The sequence below is a fragment of the Somniosus microcephalus genome, chromosome 2, assembly GCF_052327205.1.
Source record: "Somniosus microcephalus isolate GS21.2 chromosome 2, FLI_Smic_1.0, whole genome shotgun sequence".
Taxonomy (NCBI): Eukaryota; Metazoa; Chordata; class Chondrichthyes; order Squaliformes; family Somniosidae; genus Somniosus; species Somniosus microcephalus.
The window spans coordinates 150,360,780-150,373,285 of NC_140988.1; the positions used below are offsets into that span (position 1 = coordinate 150,360,780).

A 12,506-nucleotide genomic window follows, 5' to 3' on the forward strand; every position below is an offset into this window, starting at 1 on the left:
AAACGGCACCCGAGAACACTATGGGCGGCGTGAGCATCGCTTCTCGGCCTTTTGGCTAAGATCAAGTGTAGTATCTGTTCTTATCAGTTTAATATCTGATACGTCCCCTATCTGGGGACCATATATTAAATTGATTTTTGGAACAGGGAGATGGAATAGGGGCTTGCTCCGTCCACTCCACGCATCGACCTGGTATTGCAGTGCCTCTGGGAACGGTGCACCTCCCTCTCGGGAGATTTTGAAAAATTAAAAACAGCTTCATGAAAAACATCTACTTTTTTTCTTTACTTTTTCCCCCCCCCCCAACACGTGTACATTTCAAAACCTAAGACACCAAGGAACAACTTCAAAACAAACACAGGCGGTCTGTACATTCCCTCTCAAATTTAAAACCACTAAATGCTGACAAACCTTGCATGCTGCTGGGATGCTGCTACGCTGCCACTCTCAGCTGACAGTCTACATTCCAAATACCAAAAGTCATTTCACTTGCAAATACAGCTCACAACTAGTCTTTCAGCAACATTTTAAAGCAGCTCTCTGCTGCTGCTGCTGCTGCTGCCGCCGCTGCTCTTAAAAATACAAGAACCCATACAACAATGGGCTCAAACCTGGCACACTTTACAGCTACTGTAGTCACAAATGTGTAAATCCACAAGATCATACTCTGCACATGATTGAAAGGTCAAAGACTCAACAATCAAAAATAGCCATCACTGGTCACATTCATGTATTTCCACACCCAAAACTTACGCATAAAACTCCGCCGAAACCAACTAAAGGCATTTAACCTGCAGCCAAGCACAAAGGGAGGCAGAGTACAGTATAAGGGAATAAACCAACAATTAGCCCAAAAGGAGGCCGAATGCCAAGAGAACAAAGTGGATAAGAAGGACGTAAGACAGTTCCTACAAAATGAAGCAGGGCACAAGGAAACTACTCAACAGCAGCTGACATAGTATCATAACTCTCTCTCTCAATTCAGAAGAAGTACTAGAATCAGAAAAAGCTAAAGCCCCTAACCAACGGGGTAATACAGTTAGGAATTTAGATTGCCAGTCACAAAACCAAGACGGTGTCCATGACTCGCCAAAATGATAGGAAAGGTGGCAAACAGCAATGATAATCCATTCCAAGCAGAGGTCCCGAAATTCCAGTCGCCCACGAGGACAGTATCCGGGTCAAGAATCAGCCCAATCTGACAAGGATAACTTCAAAGTTACTGGATGGAATTGTTGAAGACAAGAGTTAGAGACATTGAAAGGAAGTTATCACAGCATCCTTCTCAAGTACCTCGAACCCAAACACTTGGACGTGACCAATATTCCCGCTAAGGTGCGCGCGTGCAGTAATCTGAAAGGTCCCGTGCAGGCCGCTCACCTGCTTTTACACTGTAAGTACCGCGCATGCGCAGAAATTTAAAGGCACCGCGCATTAAAAGAAACAGGCCGCGTAGAACAAGCGTAGCTTACAGGGAAGATTGGACATGACTAGGCCCACCTCAGGCAGAATGATTTGCTCAGCTAAGATTCCAAAGGAGTTTAGGAGGCGGGTTAGCAATAGCGAAGCATGATAAGCTGATTGGTGCATGTTACATCCCGAAAATGGATCAATTGAAAATTTCGATTCAAACCAGAATGACGCTTTGGAATGTGAAGGTCCAATTTTTAACTAAAGGTACAAACAAGGCCCAACAAGAACTCACTAGCCATACCCCACTTTAAAGTCTGAGGGCCAGGAGGTTACGATGGGATGAAGTTCAGTTGTAGACAGGGTGGAGGCAGCTTGGAGAAGGAGAGGCGTTCGGAGTCACCAGAGGAGAGATGTTGGATTGAGGAGCTGTCGGAGGAGCAGAGAATCAGCTGCTGTGCTGCAGGAGTCGAAGCAGGAAACTCCAATGGATTCATAAAGCCAAAGAGGAAAGGAAAATTGACCGGCGGTGGTTGATCCTGGGGTCCAGCGGAAGTGTAGAGTGACCTCAGGTGTTAACAGCGGACCTGCTGGGATAGTGGAGAAGCATGGAGCAGTGGGCGTGAAACCCAGGGACTGAGAACAGCAAAGATTAGGGATCCAGGGGAGGTGAAGGGAAAACCAACAGTTCAGTGCAGATGAAGATGGGCCGAAGAACAGCTATTAGGCAACGAGGAGCACACAACACCGAGAGCTGCAGGAGGAGCCGAGGAGCCCGTCCATCCAGCGCAGGGCAAGTTCTGAAAGCAGAATGGAGCGGGGCAAAATCCATGGCCAGCGAAGCAAGCATATAGCAGCGAGGCAGTGGACCTTGAGCAGCAGGACAGCAACACCCCATGTGGTATGGCAGTCAGCCCAGCAGTGAGCAGAGAGAAACAGCAATAATTGTCCCTTTGTCAACTATGAGAGTCGCAGAGGAGCAGAAACTGAATTGTTAAAAGTGAGTGAGGAAATTTCTCATGCCCCCCGACCAATCTGAAAAGCTTTTTAATCCTAAATGCAGAAATGTGAAGGTCGCGTCAATGCAATCTCATTGAAATTCATTTCTAATCTGGTCTTCACAGGGTGGGGGTGGCGGGAACGTTAACACCCGCTGCCCGTCGGAAACTCGGTGGTGGTGGTGGGGGGGGGGGGTTAAAGTGGAGCAGGAGTCTTGCCGATTTGTCCCAAAATCGCCTGACTACAATTTTAAATTGCAGGCGCCAAGGACCCCCGCCCGAAGCTGGCGGGGGTCTTATTTAAATATGCACGTGAGGCCCTGGTCACGTCTTTGGGATCTCACTGCAATTGTAAGCCCAGGCCTGCGCCAGGAAGCCCTCCTGATTCCACACCAGGCCAAACAAAGTCCCAGTTATCACCCAAAAACTCCTGGCCGGCCTGGCTTTCAGATTGGAATGCTGACAGTAACCTATGAAAAAAATGGCTTACTGCCGGCCGTGCAATCAGAAAGCCTAGGACAGAACATCCAACACACTTACCTGAGCGTGTGTCACAGTCTTTGCTCCCTTTCTCACACAGCTGTTATCTTTGTCCTGCTTTCTTGTTACTGCAGCTTTCAGGCTCCTCCTGGCAATACGCTTGGCTGGCCTCTTCTTCTGAGTGCTCTGTGATAGATCAGCTCTCTGTCTTCTTTCTGTAAAATCCAAGTAGAACCTAAAATGCTGCTGCTTTGCCTGTATGAATCGTCTTCAAGTTGGGTTTGAGGAAGCATTTCTGGCTCCAGCCCCCTGCTGACACAGACAGGTCTCAGCTAGAGAGATGAGGACCATGACCCCTCCCCCGAGTCCTGCCCATTACACAACAGACAGCAGGTCGTCTGAGCAGAAATAAGTGGTCAGAGAACTGAATCTGGCTTCACAATGGGCCACAAGAAAATGAGGGGAGTTTACAAATTATAATTTCTTGGCTTTTAGTTAAGATCAAGTACAACATTCTTAACAAAGTACTATCTGTTGGAACACAGATGGAATAGGGGCCTGCTCCGCTATTACAGTGCCCGCAGGAAAGTGTGCTGCTCTGATCTGTGCTCTTAAAATCTGAGCAGCTATGACCAGCGGCAGTGCTGGCATCGTGGGAGAGACCCCGAGAGGCTAAAACAAACAGAGGGAAAAATGAGAAAAGTAACGGCAAACTCAGCGCACAGGCAAGAGCCTGAGGACTTACAGCTAACTCCAGCGAGTTGTTATGATCTGGAATGCACTGCCTGAAAACATGGTGGAAGCAGATTCAATAGTAACTTTCAAAAGGGAATGGGATATGTACTTGAAAAAGAAACATTTCTGGGGCTATGGAGAAAATGAGTAGGGGAGTGGGACCAGAGTTTCCGCTAAGGTGTGCACACGCGTGGCCGTGCAGTGGTCTGAGGTCCCGCACAGGCTGCTCATCGGCATTTACATTGTAGATTCCGCGCATGCACAAAAATTTGAATGGGCCAGGCGTGGGAGGGGTTGGGGTGGTAGGGGAGGTGTGGGGGAGGGAGGACGCGCAGCAGGTAGTGCAGCCTACGAAGGACATTGAGTGGGACATTTGGTTAGCTCTTTCGAAGAGTATGATAAGGTAGATGTAGAGAAATTGTTTCCGCTTGTGGGGGAGACCAAAACTAGAGGCCATTAATATAAAATAGTCATCACTAATAAATTCAGGAGAAACTTCTTTACCCAAAGAGTGGTAAGAATGTGGAACGTGCTACCACAAGGAGTAGTTGAGGCAAAAGCATAGATGCATTCAAGGGCAAGCCTGATACGCACACGGGGGACAAAGGAATCAGAAGGGGTATGCTGACAGAGTTAGATGAAGAGGGGTGGGAGGAAGCACATATGGAGCATAAGCGCCGGCATAGACAACTTGGGCCGAACGGCCTGTTTCTCTGTTGTAGACACGATGTAGTGGCCTCTTTCTGTGCTGTATGATTCTAATGGTTAACACAGTTCCCCAGGAAAGTGACAGTCGGTAAGAAAAGGCTCTATTTATGTCAACCATCGAGTAACTTTATCTGGTTGCGGTGTGCAATAAAGCAAAGGCCAACAATTCTTCACGTGTGAACCCCGAACCTGACAAATACCTCCAATCTTTTGAGCTTCATGAAAAACATCTACTTTCTTTCTTTACTTTTTTTTCAACACGTGTACATTTCAAAACCTCAGACACTCACAGCTACACCCAAGGAACAACTTCAAAACAAAACACAAGCGGGGTCTGTACATTCCCTCTCAAATTTAAAACCACTAAATGCTGACAAACCTGCCGGGATGCTGCTACGCTGCCACTCTCAGCTGACAGTCTACATTCCAAATACCAAAAGTCATTTCACTTGCAAAAATACAGCTCATAACTAGTGTTTCTGCAACATTTTAAAGCAGCTCTTTGCTGCTGCCGCTGCTCTTAAAAGTACAAGAACCTATACAACAATTGGCACAGTTTACAGCTAGTCACAAATGTGTAAATCCACAAATGATTGAAAGGTCAAAGACTCAACAATTAAAAGTAGCCATCACTGGTCACATTCATGTATTTCCATGTATTTAAGTCATCTTCGGTTCCGAGGGACTGCCAAAGAGAAGAGAGATTTCCACACCCAAAACTTACGCATAATAGAGCTTGCAAAGAAGGAAACTCCGTCGAAACCAACTAAAGGCATTTCACCTGCAGCCAAGCACAAAGGGAGGCAAAGTATAAGGGAATAAACCAACAATTAGCCCAAAAGGGGACCGAATGCAGCACAGTCAGCACCTCCTGAGAATTTGGTGCCAGTGAAAGATTGTAATCACAAAAAGAAATAGGTGTGAATTGGTTGCAATTCACTCAACAGTTAGAAAAGCAGTTATCTTAAGGTCTTACACCATTGTTGTCTCAGCAATTACATGGGATGGGACTTTTAAAAAACTTTTTCTTCCATTCTCAAAGACTAATTTCTTTAAAATTTTAGGAATTTTTCAGCCCCAACACACAGTTGAACGCAAGCTAAACTTTGCAGCAAAACCACATGCACACAGCACAGAATCTGCAAGCCTGCACGGATTTCCTCTCTCCTTTCTTTTAATCATCTTTTCAAACTTCAATCGGTCCCTCTTGGAAGTAGGCAACCCAAGTGGGGAGCGAGGGCAGAAAGAAACCACTATGCAGATGTATGACCTTATCGGAAGGGAACAGGCATATCCTAGCTACTAGAAAAGCGGAAACTATCCATACTGTAAAAATGTCTGGCACAAAACATTGAACTTGAACTGCAAAATAGCACACTTACCTGTGCGTGTGTCACAGACTTTCCTCCATTTCTCACCCAGCTGTTATCTTTTTTTTCTGCCCTTTCTCGTGCTGACTGCAGCTTTCAGGCTCCTCCTGGCAATATGCTTGGCTGGCCTCTTCTTGTGCGTGCTCTGTGATAAATCAGCTCCCTGTATTCTTTCTGTCATCAGTAGTGGCTGCTAAAGGGAAACATTTGACTCTTTCAATCACCCCTTGCCTTAGTAAAATCCAAGTGAACCTAAAATGCTGCTGTTTTGTCCACGCACAAACCTGCATGTCCCGTCTTCAGGTTGGGTTTGAGGAAGCATTTCTGGCTCCAGCAACCCCTCGCTGTCACAGACAGGTCTCAGTTACAGAGATGAGGTCCATGACCCCTCCCCCGAGGCCTGCCCATTACACAACAGACAGCACGTCGTATGAGCAGAAATAAGTGGTCAGAGAACTGAATCTGGCTTCACAATGGACCACAAGAGAATGAGGGAATTTACAAATTATAATTTCTAGGCTTTTAGTTAAGATAAAGTACAACATTCTTGACAAAGTACTATCTGTTACGTCCCCTATCTAAGGACAAAACATAAAATTTTGGAATACAGATGGAATAGGGGCTCCAGTGCCTGCAGGAAAATGTGCTGCTCTGATTTGCGCTCATAAAATCTGAGCAGGTATGACCAGCGGCAGAGCATCGTAGGAGAGCTCCCGAGAGACTAAAGTAATCAGAGGGAAAAATTAGAAAAGTAACGGCAAAATCAGCGCAGAGGCAGGTGCGCGAGGACTTACAGCTAAATGATTAATTTGTTATTTAATTTTCACACCCTAATTGAAATTAACAAAGAGTCGGCACTGCACGATGGGCCAAATGGCCTCCTTCTGTGCTGTATCATTCATGATTCTAAGTATTAATCATAGAATGATACAGTACAGAAGGAGGCCATTCGGCCCATCGTGCCTGTGCCTCTTTGGTAGAGCTATCCAATTAGTCCCACTCCCCTGCTCCCTCCCCATAGCCCTGTAATTTCTGACCGCTACAAGGATTTATTCAAGTTTCTTTTTGAATGTTACTATTGAATCTGCTTCCGTCACCCTTTCAGGCAGTGCATTCCAGATCACAACAACTCGCTGCGTAAAAAAATATTTCCTTATGTCGCCTCTGGTTCTTTTGCAAATCACCTTAAACCCGTGTCCTCTGGTTACCGACCCTTCTGCAACTGGAAACAGTTTCTCCTTATTTATTCGATCAAAACCGCTCCTGAGTTTGAACACCTCAATTAAATCTCTTCTTAACCTTCTCTGCACTAAGGAGAAACCCCCCAGTTTCTCCAAATAACTGAAGTCCCTCATCCCTGGTACCATTCCAGTAAATCTCTCTGCACCCTCTCCTTGGCCTTGACATCCTTCCTAAAGTGTGGTGTCCAGAACTGAACACAATATTCCAGCTGAGGCCGAACCAGTTTTATAAAGGTTTAGCAGAATTTCCTTGCTTTTGTACTCTATTCCTCTATTAATAAAGCCAAGGATCACATATGCTTTTTTAACAGCCTTCTCAATTTGTCCTGCCACCTTCAAATATTTGTGTTCATACACCCTCAGGTTTCCCTGTTCCTGCACCCCCTTTAAAATTGTGCCATTTAGTTCATTTTGCATCTCCTCAGTATTCCTGCCAAAATGCATCACTTCATACTTCTCTGCGTTAAATTTCATCTGCCATGTGTCTGCCCATTTCACCAGTCTGCCTATGTCCTCCTGAATTCTGTTACTATCATCCTCATTGTTTACTACCTTTTCGAGTTTCGTGTCATCTGCAAACTTTGAAATTAGGCCTCTAAAAGTTTCCCCACCACCGACGCTGGGCTGACTGGCCTGTAGTTCCCGGTTTATCTTTTTTAACATTTGCAATCCTCCAGTCCTCTGGCACCACTCCCATATCTAAGGAGGATTGGAAGATTGTGGCCAGAGCCTATGTAATCCAGTTAGTCCTACTCCCCCGCTCTTTCCCTGTATCCCTGCAATTTTTTTTCTCCAAGTATTTATCCAATTCCCCTTTGATGACTACGATTGAACCTGTATCCACCACCCAATTAGGCAGTGCGTTCCAAATTCTAGCCACTCGTTGCGTAAAAACGGTTTTCCTCATGTCACCTCTGGTTCTTTTGTCAATCACCTTAAATCTGTGCCCTCTGGTTATCGACCCTTCAGCCATTGGAAACAGTTTCTCTTTATTTACTCTATCTAAACTCTACATGATTTTAAACACCTCTATCAATTCTCCTTAGCCTTCTCTGCTCGAAGGAGAACAACCCCAGCTTCTCCAGTCTATCCACGTAACTGTAATCCCTCATCCCTGGAACCATTCTAGTAAATCTCTTCTGTACCCTCTCCAATACCTTCATGTGCTTCCTAAAGTGTAGAGCCCAGAATTGGACACAACACTGAAGCTGTGGCCAAACTAGTGTTTCATATAAGTTTAGCATAACATCCTGGCTTTTGTACTCTATGGGCTCGATTTTAACTCAGGCGCGGGGAGTTGTCGGGTTCCCCGAATTTGGTGTTTCCCACACGAATCTAAATTGGTCTGTGAGATTGATGCAATTTTCACTCAATTGGCCAATTGATTTCCAACATGTGGGAAGCCTTGGCAATTGAATATTTCCAGTCAGAATGTCGCAGAATATGACGTCATCATTGCTGCTGCTTTTAGGACCCACAGCAAGCCTTGCTTCTTCTGCAGGCTTCCAAGCTTCACCGTCGAGATGGCACAGGAGCAACGGCCAGCGGGAGGGCAAGAGCTGCCCCCAAATTTGATGAGGCTTCACTCCAGGCATTGCTGGATGGTGCTAGGGCGCACAGGGAGGTCCTGTTCCCTTCTTCAGGGAGGAAGAGGCCTCCCAGTCAGACCAAGGCTGTGTGGCTACAGGTGGCTGGTGAAGTCAACTCCTTGGGGCTCACACGGCGCACCTGGATGCAGTGCAGGAAAAAATTCCATGACCTTCATCACACTGGAAAAGTAAGTACTGTATGACGTTTCCATCGCCCTCAATCTGATCCCCATTGCCTTTCCTCACCAGCACTCAGATTTAGCAGTCTCTTCCTCCACATCCCACTTGACACTCACATCCATGCACCCTTACCCATTCCCTCTCTCTCTATGCTCACATTCACATAACTATTCCACCATGCAGCCCTCACACTCCCTCTCACTCTGATGCTTTGAACACAACTGACAACACACAGGGAGAGCCCTTGGTCTTGCAACCTCACTTCATCTTTGTTTCCTTCTAAGTATCTATGCTATGCAATCTCTGCACTCACTCCTTCATCCTCACTCAACCTCCACTTGTCTCCCTCATTGCAGGAAAAGAGAGCTCACAACAGGAGAGCGAGAGCCAGGACAGGAGGAGGGCCGCCCTCATTAGCCCAGCTCACCCCCTGGGAGGAAGGCGTCCTGGAGATTGTCGGGGCTGACATAGATGCGGAAGTTGGGGAAGGAGAGACAGGTGCATCCCCGCAAGCTGGTGACAGAATAGTTTTCCATCTCTCTCATTAGCATTGCATGAGTCGCTGATAATGATTCTGAAGCTATATCATATGGACTTATGATCACCTGCAAAACGCAATGTGCATGTAACCTTGGCATCACATCTCTAACTTTTTCCTTGACTCCCCCACAGGGCCATCGAGAGCCCCCGTCCCCAGTGTGTAGGAGGAAGAGCCTGAGATGCCAGATTCCTGAGGAATCTGCAACCTCTGAGGGCGCAGCGTCAGCAGAAATAAGCGCACCCAGCGCCAGCGCACACACTCACACCTCGGTGGGACCTTCGGGACATAGAGTAGAGTTGTCACCTGGTGTATCACAGCTCACAAGTGAGCATCAGCAGATTGTGGCGACAGGGACAGCAGTGGAAAGTCCTCGTCGGAGGGCACAGGATTCTGCCAGCTCGGCTCAGCTGCATGTCGACCCTCTGCCTCTGGGCCCACCCGTAAGATCAGAGGTGATGGGACTCCAGGCGCAGATGCAGGAGTCTCTGGCAGGTTTTGTCTCTAGGGTCGCTGCGAGTGTGGAGCGAATGGAGGAGTCCATAGCGACCATGAGCAGAGCCTTTGTTGAGTCATTGGCGCATGAACGCATCAACACGGAAAGGATGGCTACCTACGTGGAAATGATTGCTGCCTCCGTGGTAAGGCTGGCTACGGTAGAGGAGAGGAAGGCTACAGCCATAGAGGAGGTTAGTCGCCAGGGTATGGAAAACATGGTGAGTGTTCAGAATAGAATGACATCTCTTGAGGAGCGATGGGCATCTATTGAACAGAGAAACCAGACCTTCATGGAAGTCCTTCTGAGTAGGACTGCCATTGCAGATACGGGTCCCCATGGCCCCCCTGATGTGCAGCAAGGTGCTCTCAAGCCACTTGCAGGCGCGGAGGGGGAGCTGACCCATGAGAGGGAGGTTGGTGGCAGACCTCAATGAAGTGGGGGTTCCTCTCCAAGCACTCACACTTCCATGCCACTGCAGAGCCCTCGGTCAGAGCCCCGCCGGAGTCCACACCCAAGTGAGATAGACGTCTCAACTCCTGCACAGCCGCAGGAGCAGCAGACTGCTGACGAGCCCTCACAGGCTTGCCACCCCAGAGGACGCCTGCCAAAGGTGTCGAGACAGGAGCAGCAGGAAAGTGAGCAAGGGGCCTCCACATCTGCTGAAGCCACAGGAGAACCACTATGTAGGAGCACGCCTAAGAGGAAAATAAAGCACAAATAGTCACAAGGGTAGTCACTTGGGTAAAATGTTGTGTATTCTGTAAAAATGCCATCAGTTGTTTGTTTTGCATAAAAATTCTAATGGCAACTTCTGCAGTTGTGGCGTGTGTCATTTCGCGAATGGGGCTGGAGGTCCTCTAATGCCAAGAAGGGAAGGGAAAAAAGGCCTCCCATGCTTCTGGTAGATGCCTCAGTTGAGGAAGGCTGAGTTAGGCTGGCGAGAGGGGTTTCGCAGGAGGTCACACTGGAGAAGTGTGTGAGGCTCCAACCTTCCAGAGGTGTGGTTAAGCCTGGTAAAAGTTGCCCCAGGCCTGAAACAACAAAGTCCTGCCACCTGCAAATGATGACTGCTCAAATTTCCTCTTTAATGGTTGACCTGCAGCTGATAGTCAGCAAGCCAATAGTGCTCACGCCAGGTTTCACAGGCGTGATCCCCACCAGGCGTGTTTTACATGGGAAAAGGGTTAAACAGGCAAAGGCCTGTTAAAATGGGATTATAAAGGCCAATGAGTGCTGTTTAAGGGCCCTAAAGACCAGTCCTGCCTGTTGCAGGCGGGACTGATTCGGGACCATCAGACACACCTGGGTTAAAATGGCTAGGTGTCGGGAACCAGGCCGGGTGGGGGGGGGGGTCCCGACCCCCAGGTTTTGCGATTTTAACTCCCCACACGCCTCAAAGCCTGCCCGACGGCCGAGTTAAAATCGAGCCCTATGACTCTATTTATAAAGCCCAGGATCCCATATGCTTCATTAACTGCTTTGTTAATGTCCTGGCCCCTTCAAAGATTTGTGCACAAACACCCCCAGGTCTCTCTGTTCTCGCACTCCCTTTAAAATTGTACCATTTTGCTTGTATTGTCTCTCCTTACGTGGCTCGGTGTCAAATTATGTTTGATAGCACTCCAGGGAGGTGTGGGGGAGGGAGGACGCGCAGCAGGTAGTGCAGCCTACGGAGGACATTGAGTGGGGCATTTGGTTAGCTCTTTCGAAGAGTATGATATGGTAGATGTAGAGAAATTGTTTCCACTTGTGTGGGAGACCAAAACTAGAGGCCATAAATATAAGATGGTCACTAATAAATTCAGGAGAAACTTCTTTACCCAAAGAGTGGTAAGAATGTGGAACGTGCTACCACAAGGAGTAGTTGAGGCAAAAGCATAGATGCATTCAAGGGCAAGCCTGATACGCACATGGGGGACAAAGGAATCAGAAGGGGTATGCTGACAGAGTTAGATGAAGAGGGGTGGGAGGAAGCACGTGTGGAGCATAAGCGCCGGCATAGACAACTTGGGCCAAACGGCCTGTTTCTCTGTTGTAGACACGATGTAGTGGCCTCTTTCTGTGCTGTATGATTCTATTGGTTAACACAGTTCCCCAGGAAAGTGACAGTAGGTAAGAAAAGGCTCTATTTATGTCAACCATCGAGTAACTTTATCTGGTTGTGATGTGCAATAAAGCAAAAGCCAACAATTCTTCACGTGTGAACTCCGAACCTGACAAATACCGCCGATCTTTTGAGCTATTATACCACTGCCCAATAACACAGGTTAAAATGTGCTCCTGTTTCATTTCCTGCAACAGGAGTCAGCTAAACTCAGCCCATATTGAGCAGCGTTCATCGAGTTTGGCTGCTGGGCAGTGCTACATCAATGATGTCATAGAACAGTGACCATTCCTATGATATCACAGTCCTTAGGCAGGGAGTAGGAAGAGTCACTGGTTATTGCAGTGCAAACAGACCAGGCTCTAGCTATCAGTCGGCCACTCACTCAACCAAAACTACTGCGTGATACTTAAATCGGCTTCAGAAAAGAGAGATCACGTTTGACAAACCTGATCCAGCTACTTGAAAAAGCCAGTGGTATCGTAGATCAGGGAGATTTGGTACATGTCACCCACTTGGATTTCCAAAAAGGTTTTGGTAAAGTGCTGCATTAGGGACTTTGTGCTGAAATGGTGCCCCATGGTGTCAAGTGTGTTATTACAAGATGGATTGCAAATTGGCTCAAGGACAGTAGACGGTGAGCGGTTTTAGATA

The 12,506-nt window shown here is 47.4% G+C and overlaps 1 long non-coding RNA gene and 1 other non-coding gene across 19 annotated transcripts in view; one reads left to right on the plus strand and one right to left on the minus strand.

Annotated features, from left to right (window-relative positions):
• Window positions 1–12,506, minus strand: part of LOC147123011 (uncharacterized) — a 109,238-nt gene that overhangs the window by 42,861 nt on the left and 53,871 nt on the right. For 14 of the 18 annotated variants that reach the window (XR_015073102.1, XR_015073103.1, XR_015073106.1 and 11 more), the window contains one exon: window positions 5,714–5,894. This is a non-coding gene — a long non-coding RNA (uncharacterized LOC147123011). Of the gene's footprint in view, window positions 1–2,948; window positions 3,104–5,713; window positions 5,895–12,506 lie in introns of all 18 variants that reach the window. The other 4 variants (XR_015073101.1, XR_015073089.1, XR_015073105.1 and 1 more) reach the window with 2 other exon arrangements.
• Window positions 36–226, plus strand: LOC147123014 (U2 spliceosomal RNA). The gene has a single exon (XR_015075178.1). It is a non-coding gene; the product is annotated as a U2 spliceosomal RNA (small nuclear RNA).